This window comes from Camelus bactrianus, chromosome 13 (assembly GCF_048773025.1).
Source record: "Camelus bactrianus isolate YW-2024 breed Bactrian camel chromosome 13, ASM4877302v1, whole genome shotgun sequence".
NCBI classification, from domain to species: Eukaryota; Metazoa; Chordata; class Mammalia; order Artiodactyla; family Camelidae; genus Camelus; species Camelus bactrianus.
The window spans coordinates 70,433,006-70,450,884 of NC_133551.1; positions in this window are offsets into that span (position 1 = coordinate 70,433,006).

The following is a 17,879-nucleotide window of genomic DNA, read 5'->3' on the forward strand; positions in this document are numbered from 1 at the left end:
CTGGGCGAGGAGATGACACCAGCAGCTCCGGGGATCAGTTACCTTTAGACTCTCCTCCTGGAGAGGAGGGCCTGGACCTGCGGGCGGCAGGGCCCCAGGTGATGTCAGCCCAGGTCACTCCAGGAACCCCTGACTGCCCTGCACACAAACACCCTGATACACACCCTTCAGAAGGCTTACCCTAAATTCTGCCACCGCTTCTGGAGCCCTGGGCATGTTCCTGCTGGTTTAACACTGAACCCTGCCAAATTCTTGACACAGCTCCCAGGGTGGGGGGGCCTTCCCCAGGGCTCACTCGGTCTCCGTGTGGGGACACACAGCCCATGGACCCCTAATACCGGTGGGAGAGACACAAAGCGCATCTCCAGCCTGGCAGGCGGGGGGGCAGTGCCCTACAGTCCTAGAAAAGTTCCATTTCGTGATGGAGCTGACCTCTCAGGGGGAATTCCAGCTGTAAAAACATTTGTCATCAAGGTTGCAGCCACAAACTTAGGACAGGAACACGTCTTCAAGAGAGGTGGGAACAAAAGCCACCCAACACAGAGTATTTCTTCCCTCTGAGTTAACGGAGCCAGGAAGCCCGCCAGAACTACTCCACGTGTCACCTAAGGGCACAGGGCGTTTTGCTTTGCAATGGGCTTCACACGAGCCGGTAAGGCTTCCTTGCCAAAGAATCCCAAGAAGCACCATGTGACCGCTTGGTCGGTTTGCCCGACTGTCCCCAGGAACGGGCGTTTGCGTCAGCAGAGAGTTCTCAGGGCTGCACTCAGCTCTCTCCTGTGGCTGGGACGCCTGCGCTACGGAGGAGGCTTCAACGCTCAGTCCCGGTCCTGCCTGGCTCTGGTTTCGGCGACGCTCTACTGGCAAAGAGTAAGTTCTCCAGACGCCCCAGGACTTTGGTCCAGTCCCTGAAGCAAAGCGGATACTGAGGAGCAGACTCAAGGTCTGTTTCTGGCTGTCAGAATGGAAGATACTAAGGGTCAGAAACCGGGACCACACACACACATGTCACACACGTATGAAAGCCAAGAGGCAAAGTCAGGAACGGGCCAAAGTAAACCAAAGACTGGGGAGGGGTGGGCCAAGGGAACTTGGACCAGTCCAACCAGTCCACCCATTCCAGACAGCACTGTCCCGTTAGTATGAGCTAAGCCCAGCCTCTCGCCCCACAGGGTCTGAGAAGCATCGCCCCTGGTGCTAGGCAGCACTTAGGCCTTAACATCTTCAACCTCTGGCCCCCCCGAGTGGCTCCCACCACAGTGGGTTGTGCATTTTTCTCTCCAGCTTTGAGATTATTTGGTGTATTTCCTTTTCCAGGGAATACGATGGATTGGGGAAAAAACTGCTACAAACATTTGGAAATACAATGGGCATCCTTATCTACATGAAGCTGAGCCCTCAAAGTTAGGGAAGTCTACTGCGGTAGGCTGAGAGTGGCCCCTGAGAGATCTCGAGAATTTGTAAATGTTACCTTATTTGGAAGGGAAAAAAAGCTTTCTGCAGAAGTGATAAAGCTAAGAGTGTTGAGATAATAAACTATTCTGGATTCTCCAGGTGGGCCCTAAATGCCATCCCAAGTGTCCTTAAAAGAAAGAGAGAGCGATCTTACACACACACAGAAGGAGGAGCAAGTTACCCACGGGGGAAGAAACTGGAGGGACGCAGACACAAGTCAGGAAAGACACAAGCAGCCGCAGGACATGGGAAGAGACAAGGAATGAATTCTCCCCAAAGTCTGGAGGGAGTCTAGCCCTGCAACACCTTGATTTCAGTCCAGTGATACTAATTTCAGGCTCCTGGCCTCCAGGGCAATGAGAACCTAAGATTGTATTGTTTTAAGCCACCAAGTTCGTGGTCACTTGTTACAGCAGCCACAGGAAACCAATACACCCAACAAACCAACGAAGAAATACAAAATTGAAAACCAGAGTGATGGCATGCCCTAGCACTCGGGCGGCGCAGGGGCGTCTGCTGGTCTTGTGACGTGGATGCTGGAGCTGAACTGGCATGTGGGGCTGGTCACGCGGCCTCAGGTTACGCCGGGCAGAGGAGTTAGAACTGCAGTGCACACACACACACACGCACACGCACACGCACACGCACACACACTCACACTCACACACCAGTCTTAGAGGGCTTCACCATCAGGGAAAGAGGCACTTGGAAAAAGGTCCTGCACACAAGCAAAGGGAAACAGGGTCTGAGTCCTGGACTGAGATGGGCAAGAAGATGATCTCCCTGAGTAGCTCCTTATTCCAAGCCTACCCTCAAATGGGTTTGGGTTCAAATTCATTCTACTTGGAGGCTCGAGGAAATCCCCAGCTCAAAAATCCACATTACCTACAGTAATGGTATCTCCCAGACAAAAATCCCAAACATGAGCTCAAAATCCAAACGTACAAAGTACATGAGGTAATCAGCTATTCTGGACATGAGTCAACAGAAAAACAGAAGAACTGCACCTAAGACTGCCAGACACATAACTATGATTTTAAACGGTTAAATAAACATAAACTCAAGAGCAAGCAAGACAAGAGACTACTTTTGAAAAAGGAACACCTGGAAGATTTAAAAACTACTCAAGTAGAACTTCTAGAGGTTTGGGGAAAAAAGAGATCAATTAAATGAAAACCTGATTGCCTGAAGATAAGCAGAAGATTAGACTCGGCTAGAAAGAAAATTAATGAACCAGAAGATGTTTTTTTAAGTCATTACCCAGAATGCAGCAGAAAGACAAAAACGGAGAATATGAAAAAGAGGTCAGATTGAGAAGTCCAACTCGAGTCTCTAAGGACTTTCTAAGGGGATTAGGGGGAGCAGAAAGAAGGGGAGAGAATCAGTGTTCAAAGAAATAAGTGGCTATCATTTTCCAGAACTGAGACACCAATCTGCAGATCTGAGAACCACAGACCCCAAACAAGATCAATAAAATTAGATCCATTCCCAGGCATGTTGCGGCAAAATGACGTGGCTTCCAGGACAAATATTTTAAAAGCAAATTCACAGAAAAGGGAGGTGGCCTACAGAGAAATGACCCCTAGATCAACAGAGGCCAACAGCGACAAGAGAAGCCAGGAGAATGTCACACAACAAGCCAACCTAGAGATCTATATCCAGCTGATCTCATTCAATAACATAAGACAAAATAAGACTGAAAACTCTGGAGCTCCTTCTGCAGAGTCCTTTCTGTAGACTGGTCCCAACCACTTTTGATCATCTCAGCCATCACTGGCCTGGTCTCTAGACTCCAACTCTTCAAACCTTGGAGTTTTCCCTTCAATAGTCCCTGCTTAACTGGCAGTGGGGGTGCTGCCTGTTGGAGGTGGGGAGGTGGTGTAAGGGTTCCCTTCCTAAGGGACTACTTCCTTTTTCACCTGTCTCAGTGCTGTAGATTTCCTCTGTGCCGCCGAAGGTGTGTGCTGGCCTCCAGCATCCCAGGGCATGTCCCAGGTCTGTCTCCTGCCTTGCCAGCCTCCACTCCTCGGGCTGGACCAAATCTAGTCCCTCCGCCCAGCCCTTTGGACAGCTGCTTCGTTTGGAGCTCTGATCAGGTGGTAGACCTTGCCTTGTCCCCAAACCTTTCTGTTTTCCTTAGTAGACTTCTGAGTCTCCCAACAGCCCTTAGGGGTGACCCACGTCTCTTATGACCAAATTCTGGGAGCTCCGACCACCTCTTGGAGTCTAGTCACCCCTGGTGCTCCCTTCTGCACCAAAGTTGAGGTCATTGCAGAAATTCAGGGGGACCCACCACATAAATTCCTTTTCAGATTCACTTCTCACCGAGGGATCAAGGCCAAGACTGTGGCTTTTTCAAGTCCCCAGGAGCACCTCTCTCTCAAACTAGCCTGCAATCCCTTTAAATCTCTCCCGAGAACTGGCTCTCTTCCCACATCACGTCGCCCCTCTAGTCCCCTAAGCCAGGAGGGATGGAGACAACCTCCTCCCTTTCCCCTTTACTCCTGTCCCCTAATCGGTCCCCTCCTGCAAGCACCCTAACTCCCCTCACTGTAACTCATAACAACTTCAGGGGGATCAAAGAGAAGACGTCAAGTTCTGAGAAACCCTAAAGTGCATGCAAGGGGAGCCCAGCCTGGACACCTGGCTGCCCTCTCAGCTTTGCCTTCATCCTTAGATGGGACTTTCCCTTTGGTGTCTGAGGCTGGGGCTCCCTCTTAGTGGCACTGACACTAGACCCGATAGGCTAAAATAAAACGTAAATACAGGACCTCGCGAGAATAGTTGCTGCACAGGATCAATGAAAGCACATTTACTTCCCAAGAAAAACCAAGACTGTGTCTGTTTCATCCAGCTTATTCCTTACATCCTTGGAAGGACAGATGAGACTGGAATTGGTCAAAGGAGCTGATGAAGAAAGATGTGGTTTAAGACTATCATAAAACCAGAAACGGGTTATTTGTCAAGGTCCAAAAGGTAGCGGTGGGAATGGGGAGGCGGGCATCCTAATACATCACGAGTATATTGTTTTTACACTTTCAGTCTTTTACAGCAGGGCTTTTATGATCTCCCCTACTCCAAACATCACATGGTCAGTTTTAAGTCTTCAAGTAACCCTTACTGCTTTGGGGTTTCCAGTTGATCCGAATGGAACCCCTCCTCACCTGCTGCTGCCTGGTGATTCCCACTGTGGGCGGGGCTTCACTCACCCACCAGCCACACGGGAGGAGGACCATCGCAGGGGAACGCGCTTTTCCTTCAGATTTCTCACAGCTACAGCCACTCCATTTCATCTCTCCGTTGGAGAGAGATGGGGGAAGCTTGTCTGGTTAAGAGCTTTGCCCTGGATTTAAAGGTTTACCTGGTAGGGATTTGGGATCACAGATGAGGAGAATCAACTCTTAAGTTTTTCAGAAGCTAGAGCAGGTGACCACATAGGACCTAATGAGAATGTGGCCAAGGATGAGATCAAGTCTGAAACCTAAGGATGCCCTGGGCAGGAAAGAGCACTTTTGCAGTTCCCCCTCCTCGGTGGGCTCTTTCCACCTAAGCTACCTTCCAATGAGAAACCCATCCGTCATTTAATCCCAGCATTTTCTGAAGAGCAAACTGAGAGCAAAGCAGGGTCTCTAACACATTCTCCCACAAACGGGCCATTTCCCTTCTTAATCACCTGTGCCCATGAACCCACCAATTCGAGATGCCCCTTGTCCTCAGTGCCGCCATCACGAGCAGAGAGCCAGCTCCGTGCCCGACCACCCAGGGATGCCTGGGGACACGCGTGAATGGTCTGGCTAAGACCCTCCATTCCGTGGCGGCTCCCGCCTGCCCACTCTGGACCCACACAACCTCTCGTCAAAAATTGGAATGTCGTGGAGCCTCCGGATTATGGTCTTCCTGTTTGTCTCTATTCTCTGTCTGCTGCCCAGCCTTCTCCAGGTCCTCAGGACCCAGACGAGGGAGCAGACGCTCACAGCTCAAGTAAAGCATGTCTATGGCAGTGCCCAGTGGTGCAGGCCATCGCACAAACGGGCCTGAGACGGCCCGCAGCCCCAGCAAGACCGCGTTTGTTGTGCGAGGGAGTATGGACCAGAACCGGAGTTGGGGCCTCCATCTAGAGCTCTTAAGTTACTCAAGGAACGACAAAGGGAACTGGAAAGCAAACAGCAGGTGTACCGCTCGGGCCAGAAGCAGCCTGCAGACTGGAACAAGGGCCCTGATGACAGAACAGAGGGCGTGAAACAGAGACCGTAACCTGGTGGCGCTCAGGCGGGACACAGCTGCCAGGGTTTGACCCTCCAGGATCTGAAATCTCTCCTTCGGTGACGCGCTTCTCCAAGAACTGGGGGTTCTGTAGGAATGTGGGGACTCTGGGTTTCTCCTGGAGAATCAGACCCGGCGACATGGACAGCCCCCACCCAGTACTGCTGAGAAGTGTCGCCCAGCTCACCCGACTGTCTGGCCCCTGTTCCAAACCAAATACTCGCATCTTCCGCTGACTGTCTTTTAACCTTAGACGGCTTCCTCCAAGATCAGATGCTCCACATTTTGTTTAAGTAACATTTGGATTTTATTTATTCAGCTGCCCCTTATTAAGGCCAACTATGTAGTTTATCATGCAAACAAGGACATGCTCGAGATGAATGTAGGCACTCTTAATAATTATACCAGGCGGAAAGGCACGAACGAGGCCTGGCCCAGGTATGCTGGGTCCAACGAGGACCTTTAAATAAACACCCTTCTGTGACTGGTGGATGGACGTTCTCACAGATCTGTTGTTTCCTGACCTTGGGAGTCAAAGAAAGGAAAAATATTGAGTGAGTGAGTGTGTGAGTGTGTGAGTGTGTGTGTGTGTGTGTGTGTGTGTGTGTTTGTGTGTGTGTGTGTGTGTAACTGCAATGATTAGCCAAAGGGGAAAAGCAGCAACTTTGTACTGTTCTGAAAGACATGACCATAAGGAATGTTTTAATTCCTGGTGTTACCAAGCTTTGTCTCACCAAGCAAGATAGGGCCGATATGCTAATAAGAAATCGTAACAATGACAGTGTTGTGAACTGAATGTTTCCTCCCCAAATTCACCTGTTGGTGATGCTATGAGGAGGTGTTAGGAGTCTCTGGGAGGTGATGGGGTCGTGAGGGTGGGGCCATCATGAACGGGATGAGAGCCCTTTTCAGAAGAGACCGGAGAGCTGGCTTATCTCTCTGCTCTGGGCCACAGGAGGATGCAGCGAGAAGACGGCTGTCTGCAAATGAGGAAGAGGGCCCTCACCAGACACCAAACCTGCTGGCACCCTGACCTCGGACTCCTCGGCCTCCAGAACTATGCAATGAAATGTTTTCTGTTTAAGTCACCTAGTCTGTGCTGTTTTGTTAGAACAGCCTGATGAAGACAGAGAGCAAATGTTTATACATAATGCGTTCTGTGCCGGGCACCGTGATAAACACTCCATACATAGTGACTCACCGTCAGACCCACACAACCCTATGAAGTAGCTACTATTATCCTCATTTTACAGATGACGAAGCCAGTGCACAGAGAGGTTAAGGAACCTGCCTAAGGTCACACAACCAGTGAACAGCAGACCTGAGATCTGAACCCAAACAACTGAACTCTTAAGTCTGAACGAATAACCACGTGCCCCTGCCTCTGACAAGAAGAAATAAGCTAGTAAGAGACCAGCCTCTGCTTCTGATGTAACGACAGTGGGAAAACCGTGCTGCCCACAAGCTGGGGCACGTACCCAGGCTGCTTACTCCAAGGCTGTAAGGACCCAACTCGCCCCCGTTGCTCTCCCCTTGACAAGCAGCATTGGTGGGAACTTCCGAGGTCAAGGTGCGGTCCGGGGGGGTGGCTGACAGTACCTGCATCGTAAGGAGATCACCGGGATGCTGAGAAAACTCTGTCTCTGGATTGAAGATGGAAGATCGGGCAGGGAGGTGACACTGGAAGAGGACGATGAGTGTCAGGTGCCACCACTATGTCCAGGACACCCAGAAAGTAGACTGCTTTCTCTTTTAAGAGCCTGGAGTTAAGCGTTGATTTGATCAGCCTGAGGCTCTACTGGGACGCACTGCTTTCCCTGCCGCCCTTGATTCTGCAAGCTAACGCGAGGGCTAAGGATCAGTCTTGAGAAAGAGAACGAACATAAGCACAGTTTTGTTTTGCCAGATTCCACTAATACCATTTTATTGTGCTAACAGCTTCTCATGGGGGTGGCAGCCACCCTGTAAAAGGACAAATAGTTTAGTTTAAAACAGACATGTCAATGTCTTACTGATGAAAACTGCAATGTTGCCAATACCATTCGAGGTCTGGAGGACTCCAAGACAACCAAGATGATAGTGCCCGACCTTAGGAAGCCCAGAGGCTAATGAAGAAGGCGTCGATGAACAGGAATCAGAGCACAGCACGGCACAACGCATGAGGAATAGCACCATGGATACAGAGGACACGGGTCACTCCCCCTTTAAGCTACAATGTCCTGGAGGGTGGAAGTTCCCTTCAGTAGCTCTGGTCGTTGCAGATTCCACATTCATTCTGCAGACGTTCATTTGCTGGCACAGATGTTCAACAAACATCTCTGGAGACGAATTCCTGGAGGAGCTGGGAAATTTGACAGCGTCTGGATGACAGAATCTAACAGGAAAAAGTAGACACTTGGGATCCAGATGGCTTGAATTCAAATCCTGACTCAACCACTCACTAGGTAAAAGAAATACCTCCCTTTATGGGCCTCAATGTCTTCATCTATAAAATGGGGATGATTTTTTTTGCCTTATGAGGATGTGACAAGGATGAATTTAGGTACCATGTAAACACTTAGCATAATGACCATCCCAGAATAAGCATCCAGTAAGCATCAGCTATGGTTACGCTCAATTGCCCACAGTCACTAGGATAATTTCTTGTCTAGAATATCAAGACATACTGTTCCCACTGAAGAAACAGCCAGACAAGAAACAGGTCCTATATAACCACCTTTTGGGGATCTAAAAGGAAATCTTAAAACCACGTCCCCATTTCCGCCGATGGAAAGACAGGGCACAGGACTCCTTCCTCTTGGCTCATCTTTACCTGTTCCACTTTTGCAAAAGCTCCAGTGTGTTCAGCTCATAATCGATGCCATAAATCTTAGTGCTCTCCTCTCTTGGTTATAAACATGGCAAGTGGCTTCTAAATAAATATGTTCTGCATTCAGATGGGTCCCTGTATTGCTCAAAAGGCAGGAGAGGGGGTTCAGCTGGCAGCCTTCAGAAGGAACAAGGTAATACAGTCAGAAGATGACCAGACTCTGGCTCCAGATATCAGCCTGACTTATGCGACAGACTGACAGATATGACTTGCATTTGTCTGAGTTTCTACACAGGATGGAGCCGGGGACTGACTATAGCTGATGGGGCAAATGGAGAACTTTCAGGGTGGCTTCTGAGCTGCAACCCAGAGGCGGTGCAGAACAGCAGCCGTCCACGTGCTTAAGTCTTGTCACCTTCCTGTCCTCTCCTCCCATCCATCTTCCCCCTTGAGCAGGGCCTGGATTCCTGCAGAATCAGCAGGACATATTGGGCAGAATGACTTTAGTCATTCTGGTCAAGCAAAGTAACCCTGTGGACATGCTTCCCACCCAAATGGGACCAGTTGGAAATCGCCTAGGATGACACAGGGGCAGCTTAGCAAGTCAGAGCAAGAGATGGCTTGCGAGCTGAGGTCCCCCAAACAACAGATTGTCAGGCTGAGGGATGAGTCAAGAGCCCTCAGCAGAGACACAAGCAAACACCAGGTCAGAGGATCTCCCCCGTCAAATATTTTGGGATCCAAGGAGGAGATGGGCAACAGAGTTATTCAGCTACAAGCAGACCAACAGTACACCAGCTTGAGTCTAGACCGCCCATCCCCTCCGAGTTTCTCCCAACATCCTCAGTAACGTGCTAGAAACAGACGGAGACCAGGCGATGCAGGATACTGTGGGGTCAGCCGGTGGCCTGCCTGGGAGTGCGGCCTTGGGCTCCCACCTGGAGGAGGTCAGGCAGGAGGACTGGAGGATGGCGGCCCCCATCGGTCCTGCTCACCTGGCCGGGCTAACATCTCACCTGCCATTTTGGGGCCAAAAGAAAGGGAAAGAAATTTGGGTCAGGGGCTTAGAAAGAGAAGGGAATTAAATGTGTAGGACTAAGCCTTCTGAAGTGAGGTGTAGGACCACGGAGGGGGAAAGGGTGGGCAACAGCATCAAAGCCAAGAAAGAGCCAGAAGGCTGCTCTCTCCTCCAAACCCTTGAGGAAGACAAGACACACTTCTTTAAAAACCCTCTGCAGAAGCCACGGGATTGCCGTTTCGGGAATAGGCTTTGTGGTTGGCCAACCCAGGTTTAAGTCCCAACTCTGCCAACATCTTAAGTTCACCCATTAAGCAGGAAATGCATCATCAGCCTGCCAGGAGGAGGAGGCAGGTGCAATCTTGCCCAGCTCAGGTGCACAGACTCGGGCACACAGTGGGAACCCCATTCTTCCCGGGACTTTCAGACGAGATCGGGCACATGCAGAGTGGTACAGCTACAGACCTCCCTAGGACTCCTCAGATCTATTCTAAACGCTTTCTGAAGCAACCCATGCTGGATGTGTGTATGGCGTGGTGGGGAGAGGGGAGGATATGAGAGAACCAAGGCACCACGTAGCATCGAAAGTGCCAGCGAGGAAGCATGTGTCCGAGCTAAATTCTCAGGCTTGAGCCCTTTCAGACTGTCCACCACGAGTTCTGTCTACACCCGTTCTGCGTGACGGGGGTTGGTCCAGGACAGGGATCAGCACACTTCTTCCTGCCAAGGGCAAGACAGCAAATATTCTCAGCTTTGCAGGCCACATGATCTGGGTCAGAGCTACTCAACTCTACTGTTGTAGCACCAAAGCAGCCAGATAAAATGTGCATGGCTGTGTACCAATAAAACTTTATTTACAAAAGCAAGCTGTGGGCCAGATTTGGCCCCAGGGCTGTAGTTTGCCAGCCCCTGGTCTAGGGCTTTGGGGTTTAATCAAGGTCACACGGCTAGCAAACAGCTGAACTGGGACTGAACAGGAAAGAAGTCCACACCCTTCCCATGGCCCCAGCGTGGCCTTCACAATCCCCCTGCTGCTAACTGGGACAGAGTTCTCCCAGGCCCCACCACGCCCAATACACCCTTACTGCCAGGGTCCACCACTGCCCCCTAAATTCAGTGAGCCTTTTTGCGCTTATCTCCCCAACCTCCACCCCACTGAACATCCTTGACGGTTCTGTCTCTCAGGAATCAACTTCTCCTAAGACTTGACATACTTACTGATAAAAAAGGTTAACCCAAGGCATCACCCACCGATGACCACATGCTCCCAGGGTTAGAGGCACAGGCGTGGGCATCAGACCAGGGTTCACCTTTCCCTCTGCTATGTTCCTTCTGCACAAACGTGGCCAGGGGGCAACCCCGAGCATTTCCTCTGCCTATGGAAATTGGTTAGGGTTTTTAAAAATAAAGTGAGAGGATTTATGTAAAATATACGGGGTTTTTTCAGCAATGGAATCATTAAAAAGTCACATCCTGCATAATCCTCTTTTCCTCAACATGCTTTCCTTTTACCACCAACTAGATCATCTCCTTGAGTAAAGGCTGGGACTTACACTTCGGACCCCGAGGTTCCCAGCACGGGGAGGAGAAAGCAGGTCGTGGGTGCTCAGTGAATTCGTGTCGAGAGACGCTTCTCACTCGGGAACACACGTGATTCACACAGCGGTGAGCCCCTGGAGTCAGGGAACGGTCTGCACACTCACTGAAGATCTCGTTTGTGATACCAACGGGACTACAAGTGGCTGGAGGTGTCTCGGTGCTCGCCTCCAGCCCCGGGGCCCCGCGGAGTGAGCGCCTCTGGCGCACAGCTGAACTGCCCCTTTTTGCGCATCTTCAGGGAGGGGGCTCTCCCTCGAGGCTGCTGGTCGTTGTTACTCCAGGTCGCACTGCTCTCTTGACATAAAGGATTTCTTTCAAGGAGACAGGGTTTCATGACCTGATTTAGGCTTGGGTGCCTCCAAAAGCTTCGAGGACAAAGCTGCAGGGGACAGCGCTGGGGAACTTTAGAAATCCAACCTGCCTTCCCCCCAGTCATGCCGGAGGAGCAGAAAGGCGTGTGGAACCCCATCCAGGAAAATCCCCAAGCCCTCCTGCTCATGAGGAAGTAGAGGCACCTGAGCTACCGCAGGTCAGACGCTCCTCAGGTATGTGGGGTGGGGGACGCTCAACCTTCCAGACAAACCAGAATCAAAGTGCGGGTGGAGGGGGGTGCTCGATGCTTTGACTGGCTAGAACCACAGGCAGCTGTGCTCTCTGCAAACAGAGATGCATTGATGGGCCCCTGGAAGGATGCCTGCCCGGTGGCCCCCACACTCCCTAGAAATATTAGCAAACACTTGATACTGAAACAGTGCTGAGTAGGTGCCAGGCGCTGTTCTAAGGCTTTTGACACATTAACATAGTTAATCTTTGTGATGACCCTGTGAGGGAGTGCCTCTTATCCCCATTTTGAAGATGAGGAAACTGAGGCACAGAGAAGCTAAGTCACTTGCCTGAGGTCACACAGCTTGTAACAGGTGAAGCTGGGACTCAAACCCAGGCAGTCCAGGTCCAGAGTCCTCATTCGTCCACTCTATGAGCTTCCAACTTGTGCGAACACAGCCCATCCTTAAAAACAGCTCAAGTTTGTTTTCTCTGTTGCACTTGGCTCTTCTGAATCTAATCTCACTGAATCTAAGGCCTGGATGGACCGGGCAGCCTCAAGGCCAGTTCTCTTGTTTTGCAGCTGGAGACAAATTCCCAAGGGAAAGGGGAAGGGTCTGCAATTTCCAAGGTTATGCAACCACCCAATGAAACCACCAACACTGACTCAAGTCCCCACTCCAGTTCCTCAGTACAGGGCTCTTCTCGACACCTTCCAGAGATGCACAGCCACAATGCACAATTAACACTTTAACACCCAGGAAACCACTGGAGAAACCCATGGCCCTTTTCTCAACAACAAGAATGGACTCCAAGAAAGCAGGGGAGCAGGCATCCCACGTCCGGTGCGGCGCCAGCACAACCGTAGGCACGGACTGAGCACCGGTCTGCAGGCTCCACTAGGGTAACCACTTGCACCGAGCCACCCACCCGTCACCTTGTTTCCCTGTGACCAAGTGCATAGCAAGATGGCCGGCCCCGGGCAAGGCTGCAGCCCACACCACATCTTCCACTCTGCATAAAACGTGAGCCTTTCGGAAGACAAAGTCGGGGCAAAGGCTACGGCGGAATCCCCACAGCAGAGCCAAGGGCTTGGAGTCGCTGCTCCAGGCAGGCACTCAAGCAGCTGTGTTACTCAGCTTAACCACCACTTTCAGCAGCAGAGAGGCAAGCTGACAGAAAAACAGCTAGTCTAGGATTGGCACCTGCCCCCAAACGATGACCACAGCCACCACGTCATCAGCTCCTTCCTGACTCACTCTCCTGCATCCTCCGAGCAGCCACAGAGAAAAGAGGTGACAGGACCCATGGGCACCCTCACTTCCCCTGCCCAAGTGGCACCTTCAGTCAGTCCCATGGCACGTGCCAGAAACTTTACAGTGAGTGAGCCAGACAGGCATGTCACTGGCGGGTTGAACCTCGCATCCCAAATCTCACGGAGGCAGAGATGAAACAGACAGACCCGCAGACACACATGGGCCTCTGCCTCTGGGGATCTGGGGTAGCACCCCACTTCCCACAACAGCTTCCTACCTGCTTCCATAAGTTGGCACTGCTGCCCGAAGACGTGGGAGAAGGTGACGGGGCCTGCGGCAGAACTGGGTGTCGCCAGCGTGGATTCCATGGCTCTCCTGGGATCTTTGGCTTTGGTCTTGTGGCCGCGTCCAGCCCCTTCGGAGCGTCTGAGCGGAGGACGACGTCACTGGCCCAGGTCTGAAGCTACTTGTCACTTCCAAGAAAATGTCCCCGCCCCCAAAGTTTATAAGGTTCCTCCTCTCGCCGCCCACTCCTTGCAGTCTTTCTCCAGCACAGTCAAGTGCAAAATGAAACCCTACGGGTTTCGGCAGAGCTGGTTCGGCTACAGGATTTAGATGCTAAAGCAAAATCTGAGTTTCACCCAATGGGAGATGTTTCCTCTCGCCAAGCTGGGGGTGGGGGGGTGGGGGGACTAAGTCACCTGGAAGGGGCCGGGGCCGGGGCCGCGGAGCTGCTCAGCCCGGTGGCCGCTGGAGAGAGCTTGGCCCCAGCCGCGTCCCAGCGCCAGCTGCTGCGGGAAGAGCGCGGAGGCTCAGCGGGGTCTCCTGCCGGCAGGGAGGGCAAGAGCCGGGCCACCCCAGGCTCCCCGGGGAGCCGGCCTCCCAGGCCCGCGGCTCTGGCGGCTCCGGCCCTGGTCTCCGTCCCCCCGGAGCCCGAGCCCGAGCGCCGCCGTCCCGGGTCCGCGCGCCCCTGGGCGGCCCGACGCAGGCGGGGAGCGCGCGAGAGGCGGGCGCAGCACGGGCACTCTGCAGCTCGGGACCTAGGACGTGCCACCGGTTCATCCTTCACTCCGCACGCCTTTGCGCCCCCCTCCTCGCCGAGACATGGTCCAGGAGCCCGCTCCTACCTATTGCACTACTGCAGCCACTCGGACCTACTGCAGCCGGCCTCCACCCCCCACCCCCTCCGCCCACACCACCACCCCTTTTCCATGATGTAAAAGGGCCGTTACTTGGAGAGATTCTGGATGCAGAGGGAAGTGCTAACTCAGCCCAGCAGGCTCCTGGCTTCTGTAACCTCTTCATGCCCATAGCCCAGGAAGTAGCAGACACAGAAGAGGAGGATGCCAGCAATAAAATCCAAAGATCAAGAAGAGAAGAGATGAAAAATGCCACACATCCCCCATGGCACTCCAGTGACACAGAGATGGTCAGGGTGCTTCATCTTCGCCAAACCAGACCTATTCTGTGCATAGAACCACCAGTCTCCTGCTCCAACCCAAAGGGCCATTTCTCTGGAAAGGGGCGGAAGGAGGGAGAAATACCTTTCACATGGTCACAACAGCTGTTTCAGTGGCTGCTGAAGTCTTTATTCTGCTGTCCCATCTGCTGATCACAAAGGTGCTAACTTTACAGAGGGAGGGAGGGAGGGAGAGAGAGACGCAGCAGCATCTCCAGCCAGCAGTTTGGATACTTCCACTGGGGATCTGGCTGCAACACTGGCAGGACGCTGGCAGCACCACCTCCACCAGGGGAGAGAAAGTAACAGCACAGCAGCAGCGATCAAAGCACCCCTGTGAGCTTCCCCAGGGGGACGCTGGTTGAAAAGCCATTTGCCTATCCTGTGTTTAAGATACAGAAGGTCAAGTTCCAGCTGACTTGTGGGCCAGAAAGGCTCTCAAACAGAAGCCTCTCCCATCAGAGCTCTTTGCCACCAAAGACGTTCCACTCAGTGATGCTGGAAGGTTACCTGGGCTGGTGAAGGCAAGGCAGAGGGAGCCTTGAAATAAAGACTTAAGTGAAGTCTACTTCGTGTTTATAGCTTAAGGTGGCTCACACCACTGAGAATCCCTTCTCTCCATGTGAAGAGGTTCTTCTCCAAGCCATAAAATTATATGACATCAGAGACCATTCTCTCTGACAGCTGACCTCTAAGAGGACCAAGGGCTCAGGAGAGAAAAGACCAGATCGCTTGACAATTGCAGAAACCCCACCCCTTATGGGAGAAGGATCGACTTTCCACAACCAGGTTGCTATGCAAGTTTCAATGCACCCAAGCAATGGTACATGCCACCACTGAAAAAACAAACAAAAAAATCCAAGCTGAGCTGTGGGGAGGGGAGGGATGAATGGGAGGGGTACTGAGGATGCTTAAGGCAGTGAAAATTCTCCATATGAAACCATAATGATGGACACATGTCATTACACATTTGTCCAAACCCACAGAATGTACATCACCAGAATCCTAACATAAACTGTAAACTGTGGGTGGTAATGATGTGTCAGTGTATGTTCACCAACTGTAACAAATGTACCACTCTGGTGGGGGATGTTGATTATGGCAGGGAGGCAGTGCATGTGTGGAGGGAGGAGATATGTGGGAAATCTCTGTACCTTCCTCGTAATTTTGCTGTGATCCTAAAACTGCTCTAAAAAAATTGTCTTTAAAAAAAAATCCAAAGTAAACCTTTATACACTAATTCAACCTGCAGATGCCTTTTGTTCGGAAAACCATATTTTTTCCCCTCCCTTCTCTGTACACCCCATCCTTTCCTTCTCACTGCTGCATGGCATTTCATATACCAAATCCACCACTTTTCTCTGTCTGCTCCCTCGGTACCAGTACCTGAGCTGTCTGTGAGGCCCTGTGACGGTAAACCACACAGTAAGGATGCCACCTAATGGTTAGTCATCAATATATCATCCAAGTCAGGACACTGAGAGTGGACGGATGGAACCGCTAGTAATAATTACACCCGGATAAGTGGCATAAACTGGGAGGGGTGAGTCTGTGCAAGAATTTCCCTGGCCACATACCCAGGAGTGGACTTACTCAAAGATACATGCAAATCCAATTTCATCAGATGCTACCAAGTACTACTCCAGGATGGCTGTGCTGGTTCCGCTCTTACTGGGACTGCTCGTGGGTTCCTATTCCCCCACATTTTTGCCCATACCTACTGTTGGCAAGAATTAGATCTAACAGGTATAAAGTTATAGTTCACTGATTTGACCTGATTTCCTTAATTATTAGTAAGTTGAGCGCTTTGTGAAAAACTTACTAACCAGTGAGGTTTCCTCTTTAGGAAACTCCCTGTTCATTGCCTTTGCCCATTTTTCCAGATGTTTTTCTCTTTCTGACTTTCCTATTGGTTTGCATGGTAGGTTCCTTCACTTTGCTAGATATCCATTTAACCTTGTCAGTATCATCTCCCAATCAGTCATGAATGGATAACTTTGCCCATGGTATCTTTTCTGGACTAGAAATGTTTCATTTTAATGCAGTCAGAACCATTGCTCTGCTGACTTACCATCTGTTTAGAGGATCTGTCTTAAAACATCCTTCCCAGTGTCTAGGCTGTGAAGCCAGCCTCCTGAGTAGTTTTAGCTTTTACACTTAGTTCTCATCTATATGGAGTCTACTTTTGTATCTGGTATAAGACAGTATCCAGCTTCGTCTTTTTCAAGATTGGGTACCAGTTTCCCAAAACCACCTTTCTCCAACCCATCTTTCCCCCACTGTGGCACCACTGTGATTATCTGTCCAGTTTCCATCTACACGAGTCTACTTTGAGATCTCCCCCGTTCTGTTCAGTCCCCATTCTATGCTGTCACTGTTGACATGTCACAGTCACGGGCCAACGTTTTAAGAAGTCTGGATTTCAGATTTTCCCAGACAAGTCAGATTTGATGGCGCTGAGCCTGTATGTCTCCTGCGAGCAGTCATCCGAAGCGGCAGCTACCCGTGTATATGTGACACGTGCCTTCCTGCTGCATGACCCGGGCCTGCGTCTTTTACAATATGAGCCTGTTCTTCATCGGGATGTGTTCAGGTATCAGAAACATCCCCGAAGGTAAGAGTCAAAAGAAAGCCACACTAGAGAAGACATGAATTGACTTACAGGACTGCTGTTATACCTGTGCTGATAAAGATCATTTATTAAATATCTACCTGACACCTGACACTCCGCTAGCCACAGGAAGATGGAACAGGAGTGGGCAGTGGTAGAGGGATGAGGAGACAGTGAGAGAAACAGCGTATAATCTCTATGTCAGTGATAAACGCAGAGAATAATTAACCAAACCACTGGGAACATATACCACATTGGGAATCATGGATCATGAAAGGTCTTGCCATTCCAATCAGGTGAGGGCTGGCACCTTCAGGGAAACCTTTATGGGAGGGAATATGAGAGGGGGATCTAAGAAGAGAAGTGGGATTTGCAGCAGTAAAAGGAAAAGAACTGGGTTGGGGGACAGGATTTTGGCACAAGCAAGTCATTTTGGCAAGACTGGTTTTGGGTCTGTTTTTTGGTGGGGGAGGGCCTTAGGTCTATTTATTTATTTATTATTAGGTTCGTTTAATGGAGGCACTGGGGATTGAACCCAGGACCTCATGCACGCTAAGCATGCACGCTATCACTTGAGCTCTACCCTCCTAGTTTAAATGCTATGTTATACTGGAAAGGTTTTAAAGTCCACTCAGGGCTTTTTAGGCTAGGGAGGATATGAATTTGTTCTACTTCAAATCAACAGTCATATCTGTATTTTTAAGATTTCCCCTGGTACCTTTTCAGTTTTACAGACTAAATTGTCCTCCCTCAGAGGACTCGCTGACTTGGCTCAGAGTCACACTCCCAGAAGAATTGAGAGCCAGTTCTCTGACGGATCAGGCTCCAGCCATCAGCTGTAATCACCCGCTCCTCCCAGAAGGCAC